Genomic DNA, 8,457 nt, shown 5'->3' on the forward strand with positions numbered 1-8,457 from the left:
TTGTCTAATTGTGCATGTGTTTGAAGCTCTGCATTATAAAAGTATTTTTTGAAAAGATAAAAATAGGTCACTGCGTTATTAGCTGCCTAGCACTTCAAGTGCCTATACCGAGGCAGTATGTATAAATGCACCAATTTGCCATCAGACTTCCAGCTCCACTACTGAATTACAAACTGTTTTTCAGCAAATTCCTTTACCTCTTTAGGCCTCAGTTTCCTCACCAATAAAATAAGGCCAATGATGTCCCTGAGGGTTTTGTAGGGATTAAATGTAAGTAAAGTGTTTAGCTGAGTGCCTTAAATAAATGCCTTTATTAGAAATCTTCCCTTTGTTCCTTTTGTGTCCTACTTTTCAATAAAGAAATGCAAGGAGCCCTTCTTGTTATCTGGACAAGTAATTTTGAACCAGTCAGTTTCTTTTTAAATAATTCCCTGAAAAATGTAGATGGCCCTGGTATGAAATGTTTGGTCCCAAGGGTTTAAAACAGCAAGCCCTGGAGGGATCCAGGTGATGAAGGGTGAGAAGGAATGTACGTGGTTAATTCATTTGTTTTCAATCCAGGGTGATTTTGCCCCACAGGGGACATTTAAAAATGTCTAGAGACATTTTTGGTTGTCACAACTTGGGTGTAGGGGTAGGGGGTTGCTCCTGGCATCTACTGGTTAGGGACCAGGGATGCTGTTAAAAATCCTATATGCACATGATTGCTCCCCACAACAAAGACTTATCTGGCCCCAAATATCAGTAGTACCAAGACTGAGAAACCCTGGGCTAGGGTGACTAAAACTCTTTGATGAAGCTTTTTCTAGATAATTAACTTTGCCTTTCTTTGTTATTTTTACCCAACGCATACAGGTTATTAAAGGCATGCTCAGGAGAAATCATTCAAAATGTGATTACTCTATCTCTAATTTGTTACTCATTTCTTTATGAGAAACAAAAATCTGAGTAGTGTTCTGATTTTATTGCCTTTGAGTTTCAAATAGCAAACTTGAAGCATACACTGATTACCTTCTTAATTAATAGACTGTGAAGGCAGGGCATCACTTTATTAACTAGTGGGAAGGATGTACCATCTCCCAACAGCTCAGTAGTCTTTATTCCAACTGTTATGCAATGGGGGAGGACTGGGACGAAGGGGTTTCAGACACTGCTCCCCACACAGGTATATTTCTCTTGTTAAAATTGCCCATCTCAGGTTAGATGACACCTGCCTACTATGTCATTATTAAACAGAAGATATTATGGGTAATCTGCCTCCCCCCAGCCGCTTTCTAAAATCAGGATACTTGAGATCAAGACCACAATGCCATAGACACTGAAGGAAAGAGGTAAACGGTGATAGCTGTGTATTCAACTGGCAAACATTGGTAAGGTCATTTCTGTGAGATGTGTAGCATTGTCTTTTTGTGGGGTGCAGGGGCAGTGGGGATAAAAAGAAGATAAAGAGAAGGTAAAAAGTGGGGGGAAATCTGTATGGGTGGTAGGATGGCTTAAGGATCTATGATATGATTCCCATTTCTTCATTTCTCCCTCACCCCACCCCATCTACTCTAGGAAAACTGCCCCACCCCGTAGCCTAGGGAATTGGGTTAGGATACCCGATGAAGAGAGCCAAGCCACGGCCCATTCAGTGGTTTCTCAGATCCTCAGATAACCTCTTTCAGAAATTAGAACTTAGAACTTAGATATGGGAACCAATGGGTCCAGAGCTGAGCCATGGCCAGAACAGTAGAGTAAGTTTGTCCACAGATGACCCCTCCTGAGGGCTTCTCAAGCTGCTCTGGTTCCTGTCCTTGCTGAGGCCTACTTTTCAGCTTTCTGTGGACTCCACTAGACGGCCCTTAGCCTTCCCGCCTACTGAAAAAGCTAACTTTAGTGCATATTATTACTTACAATGCAACCATCTATGTCTGAGACAGATGAGTACACATCCCAACCAAGAGACAAGACTCATGAGATGTGAAGCTGAGAGCTATCTAACAGGAAAAGGCCGCTTAATAGTCCTAATGCCTAGCAGCATCAAGGGATGACACTCTGCCCCAGAGACTAGCTCACAGTCGATTCCCTTTCTCAGAAATCCTATAAGTAGTTCAAGATACACCACACTTTTGATACTTTCATATATAGTCTTACAACTCTTTTTGTGTTATTCTATTATATTGACTGATTGTTTATCTCATAATGTTACCTAATTCTCATTTGTAACCTTGATATTTCTCTCTCATATTGTCAATAAAGTCACCAACCAGACTTGGGAAGATCAGTTCCTGCCCCCAGGATCCATCCACTTTCCTACATCATCCTCAACCCACTCACACTGAATTCTGCCTCCACCACTTCACTAAACCTGAGTTACATTTCCATGTAAGTGTTTCTTAGATGCACAGAAGGATCTTTTAGAGCACTGATTCTTGATTAGGAAAGATTTTGTGCCCCTCCCATACACGGTGATTTTGCAGTAACTGCTTTGATTGTCTTAAGTTGGAGGGTGCTACTGGTATCTGGTGAGTAAAGACCAGGGATGCTGTTAAACATCCTACACAGAAAACCCCACGCAACAAAGAACTATCCATCCCAAAATGTCAATAACGCCAAGGTTGAGAAACTTTGCTTTAGGGCAAAGATAAGTCTTTGAAACATAACAAACACAATTCAAAATGGACAAAAAACAGGAGTGTGTGTAGTTCAGTGGTAGAATGCACGTTTAGCATGCATGAGGTCCTGGGTTCAATCCCCAGTGCCTCCTTTTAAAAAAATTAAAAGCAAACAAACAAAAAAACCCAAAATGGGCAAAGAATTTGAATAGACATTTCTCCAAAGAAGATATACAAATGGCTAATGCACAGGAAAATCCCATACAACAAAGAATTAGCCATCCCAAAATGTCAGTAATGCCAAAGTTGAGAAATCTTGCTTTAGGGTAAAGATGGGTCTTTGAGACATATAACACAATTTAAAGTTGGTAAAGAATTTGAATAGATATTTCTCCAAAGAAGACATACAAATGGCCAATGAACACATTAAAAAATGCTCAACATTATTAGCCATTAGGGAAATGCAAATCAAAACCACAATGAAATACCACTTCACACCCACTAGAATGTCTATAATGTTTTAAAAATGGGAAATAAGTGTTGGTGAGTATATGGAGAAATCACACATTGCTCGAGAGAATGTAAAATGATGCAGCCTTTTTGGAAAATAATTTGGCAGTTCCTAAAAAAGTTAAAAGTAGAGTTGCCATTTGAACTGGCAATCCCACACCTAGGTATATATCCAAGAGAATTGAAAACATACGTCCACAAAACAATTGGTGCATGAATGTCATAGCAGCATCATTCACAACAACCAAGAAGTAGAAACAGCCCAAATGTCCACTGACTGATGAACGGAGAAACAAATGGTGACATAGCCATACAATGGAATATTACTTGGCCACAAATAAAGAATGGATTCTCAATACATGCTACAATATGATTGAACCTTGAAAACATATGCTAAGTAAAAGAAGCCAGGCACAAAAGACCACATATTGTGTGATTTCATGTATATGAAATGTCCAAAATAGGTAAATCCATATGACAGAAAGTAGATTAGTGGTTGCCTGGTGCCAGGGGTACTGGGAAGGAAGGGAGAGTGACTGCCAATGAGTTCGGAGTTTCTTTGGGGGTACGATGAAAGTGTTCTAAAATTAAATTATGTTGATGGTTGCATAACCCTGTGAATATACTAAAAACACTGACTTACATACTTTAAAATGTGAGTTATGTCTTTAAAAGAATGTCTCTTTCAGTGTCCAGAGTGCCTACCCCAAAGCAGGTGCTCATTAAACAATGAGCAATTGAACAATTAAACACCCGAGGCATGGAAGACAGAAAGATTTCCTTCCTGCTCTGATCACTATTATATTAACATTCCATGCCCTAAAAGAAACAGTAGAGATTCCCTTAAACAACCTCCAAGTTAAGGCGGGTGGGTATAGTTCAAGTGGTAGAGCACATGCTTAGCATACACAGAGACCCGGGTTCAATCCCCAGTACTTCCTCTAAAAATAAATAAGTAAGTAAACCTAATTATCTCCCCCCGAAAAAAGATAATTAAAATAAAATAAAGTAATTTTTAAAAAGCTGCAAGTTAACCAACCTACAGAATTTAGCAACGCTTTCTATTTCCTCTAAGAGTTCTAAGAGCACTCTGAAAGCTTCTTTTTAAGTAGATAAGCTACTCTTGAGAATGCCTGGACACTTTTGCTCCCACCAGTTGAGTTGTACATTTTCTAAGAGTTAACTGAATTTTTCCCCAAATCTGTTTATGCCCATTGCACTTGTGACTGTAATAATACAATTTAATGTTATATAAACTGATCAAATGATCAAAAAGAGGTTTTTTTAAAAAGTAACTAAGTTGTTTTGGAAAGACAAGATATAGCAGTCATGTGACTCTTAAAAATTGTGGCTGAAAAAAGATTGCGGTTGAATTAGGTGAGGACAAGACTACTGTAAAAGATAGGGGACAAAATCCCCCCAAATCTAGGATTCCATACTCAGAGGGTTTTGAAAGTATCTTGACTTTTCACTTCATTTAGAATAATCCAAAAATGGAAATCAGAAACATTGCATATGTGTATGCCTAATGAAGAAAAAGAAAACAGAGCTCTAATCAGTGGCTCAATTAAAGGATTGGCAAATTAATGATATATTTATTTTAAATGTAAATATAATGTTTAATGTATGTATGTATCATTTAAAAAAATAAGTCTCCATTATAACCATTTTATTTTTCAATTAATTGATCTATTGGTCCACATTGTATGGGGTCAGGAGACTTCTGTGCTTCCTAGTGATTATAACTCTCTCCTACCTTGCATAATGGAGAAAGCCCTAATAAACTCTTATTAATGCTCCATTTTTGTCTTGAATTCCTTGTGCGATATTTAAGAAAGTCTTTCAATTGCCATCCTAAAGAAAAGTTTTGTAGCCACATGGAAAAGAATTTCTGGGACAGATCTGTGTACTCATCTCTCTTGGAGGCTGATGTAGCTCTGCCCATCTCAGGGGAGGCTGAGGAACAGTTGTAGATTGCCACCTCTGGTACCTCTAAGCAGGTCCCACCTGGCCTTCAGATTTCACAAACCTATAGCAACCCTAGGAGTCTGGTAGGATTTGGGGTGGAGAGCCTTATAAACAGTGATTACATCTTTGTTGCCAGTGTTAATGATAATGTCAATCAGTTTAGAGGCTGGAGTCAAGTAGAAGTCAGTCCACCCAACACTGATCCATGTCTCAAAGGCTGAGTTGAAATCCACCCATTCTCCTAGATGACCTAGAGAAAACCTTAAATGGACAAACTCAGAACTCTCTCTGGGCACAGAGGATATAGAATAAACAGCGATTTAAATTCCTTTCACTCATTCAACAAACATCTATGAAGCACCTACCATATGCCAGGAAGCCAAGCATCCAAGATGAATGTGATAGTCTCCACTCTCAAAGAACATACAGAGCAAAAACATACATGTAGGGCAAACTCTTAAAGACTGATTTTTTTTAGTAAATATGATGGTGCTGTTAAAAATTCTAATCATACTGGTCTTTGCTTTCAAAAGAATTATCATTTAAATGCTTCTGTTTTTTTTTAATTTATTTATGACTTAATGGAACTGAGGAAGACAGATTTGAAACAGATACTATCTTTCTTTTTGTCCTGGGCCATACTTCCAATTTTTAAAACTCTTTTTCTCCTTCTGTGTGTGTTTGTGTGTGTGTAAGAGAGAGAGAGAACCTGAAACTAACACTGTAAATCAACTACACTTCAATACAAAATTAAACATTTTTTTTAAAAAGAGAGAGAGAGGATTTGTAGTTCATAGAAAGACAAAGAGAACTTCTAAAATGTCCTAATATCTGGGGCGAGATTGAAATAAAGAGTATGTTTTCACATTATGAGGTCTCATCATGAGAATGGACAAGATTAATTTTATGCCAGTTCTTGTATATTCTTTACTCCATGGTATTTGAGAGCTGGCTCCAAGTCCCTTAGAATAAAGGACAAAAATAAGAGAAACCAGTAAGATTCCTCTTCTCCCTAGAGTTCCCAGCACTGGAAAGACCAAGGGAACCCCAGAATTCACAAGGCACTCCCAAGTCCAGCCTCTTACTCCCTGGGTTCTGCGTGCTCACTGAGCCATTTTGGTGAGCCAGAGAGAGTTCCCAGATGCTTGATTGTCAGGGCTTGCCTTAGAGGACCACACTGAGTGGGGCTCTATAGTTTAGGGAGAGATATTAGTGTCTTCTAGAAACTCAGATTCAGTTGTACCAGGGATGGCTCACGTGCTATCAGCAGAGCAGCCTATGAAAGTGATTATACACCTGCTGATTGGGTAGGAGGACACATGACCCTTGGATCTGTCTACCATGTAGTCTCCAAAGGAGACAAAGACTGTGTTGAGTTGGTTGAAGGCTGTGCAAATAAATGCGTGTTCCTGTAATATTAGGATTCATGTGCAGGAATTACAGGGGGATGAGAAGAAAAAAGCCTAGTTGCATTTTGGAACAAAAAGTAAAAATGTAGTATCTGCTTTCCTTTTAAGTGGCTTTAAAAAATGCTCAGATCGTTGTGGTGGTTTTCTTTTTGGCCCACTTGTTAAGTTTTCAAATGGTCCTGACTCTGCCACAGGTATACATAGGAGCTGGCAAAGGCTGAATGACAAAAAGATCTCTTTCTAGCCTTTCCCGAATCAGAGATTGGCTCCTACATGTGGCAGGAAACAAAATGTTTAGGTAGCTAAACTTCAGAAATGTGGAGGGTTCTAAATTGTTTAATTCCCTCCAAATAAAGACTAAATATTCCACGTATACTTACATAGTTTCTATTCATTTTTTTCTTGCGTATGGCCTACACAGTAGACATTTTCCTTCAAGAAGATAAAGAGGTGACAAATCATATTCTTTGCAACTTACTGCTAAATTGAGGAACTGAGCTTCATTTTTGCTAAAGAGGGATGGATGTTTTTGGTATGATAAAACCAAGGAAGTTGTAAGAAACCACCTCAGCTAAAGATTCAAGAATACGAGTGCCATTCTTCTCTAAATAACTCAAAATTCTATTCTTCTATCCTGTTACCTGGCAAATGTGTTCAGCATAATATATGGGAAGACAGCCGTCCCTTCTAAAGGAGCCGGCAGATTTCGTTTCCAAATCCTCAGGCTGCATAGCATTCCCCACCCCCACCCCTCGCCTGAATGTCCAGAAAACATCTCTTTCTGGCAAACAGGAACCCCTTTTCTCACCATGAAGACTTTGCAGCAAAGACTGGTAAAGGGACAAGAAGAAATGGGATACAGTTTTCATCTCGAGCCTTAAATTCTCTGTAGAAAATCAGTCGACTCCACTGTGTGACATCTTGAAAAAACTGTTTCTGTCAGTCAATCAACAGATTTTTATGGAACCCCTACTATGTGCCAGGCTCTATGAGGGGCCCACAGGAGCACTCCTGCCAGGGAATCTTGAGATATGGTGGAAGAAGCAAGGACTTTGGAATTAGATTTATACTACCAACTTACTTTATGAACCAAAGGAAGAGAGGACAGTAATTCAGTGGTACAAAATGATTTTACATAGATTTTAGGAGTAGCAGAAGGGCTGCTAGAAAGAACTAGGCTAGCCACACTATTTTCTACCAGGGTACTTGAGGGGACCCCTGTTTTAATGAATAAATAAAAGTGATGTGTAATTATCATATCAATTGCTTGCATCTAAGTGAGTGCCTCTGGAGTTACTTGATGGTGCTTAAAAATCTCTGGTCTCTGAAGTGCTTTAATGTCTCCTTGACTCTTATCTATATTATTAATTTGCAGATCAAAGTTAACTTGGTGCTATGCAAATGAAGAAACTTCAGATGAATGGGATTTTATGGTAAAATTTTAAATCCATATTACTTGTAACAAAACTGCAATATATTTTGAGTAAACGTGTCAACATATCTAAAAGAGACATTATGGCTTAAAGCAGCATTAATCCAATAGAACCTTCTGCAATGATGGAATATTCTTTATCTGCACTGTCCAAAGAAGGTAGCCACTAGCTACATGTGACTATTGAGCACTTGAAATGTGGCTAGTGTGATTGAGGAACTAAACTTCCTCACAGCATTTGGGGTAAGAGAAATTGAGATAACGTTCAGATATTCTCCTATTTCCACATAAGTCTCAATCAAGTAGCAAAGTTAAATATGCAGAAAGTGAATAACCAACTCTTTCATATAAATGGAGTTTCCATCCTGCAATTAAAAATATAGTTGACCCTTAATAACATGGGATTGAATTGTGCAGGTCCATTTACACACAGATTTTTTTTTCCAGTAGTGAATACCACAGTAATACACCATCTGTGTTGAATCCTCAGATACAGAGGGCTAAATTATACTCGAATTTTTGACTGTGCAGAGTGACAGCC

General features: G+C 38.7%; 1 non-coding gene across 1 annotated transcript; it reads left to right on the plus strand.

The window, feature by feature from the left end:
- The first annotated feature begins 6,614 nt into the window (after positions 1-6,614).
- LOC116278288 (small nucleolar RNA SNORA12) lies at positions 6,615-6,761 on the plus strand. Its single transcript, XR_004187674.1, has one exon. It is a non-coding gene; the product is annotated as a small nucleolar RNA SNORA12 (small nucleolar RNA).
- The last annotated feature ends 1,696 nt before the right edge of the window (positions 6,762-8,457 follow it).

Source organism: Vicugna pacos, chromosome X (genome assembly GCF_048564905.1).
Source record: "Vicugna pacos chromosome X, VicPac4, whole genome shotgun sequence".
Classification (NCBI taxonomy): domain Eukaryota; kingdom Metazoa; phylum Chordata; class Mammalia; order Artiodactyla; family Camelidae; genus Vicugna; species Vicugna pacos.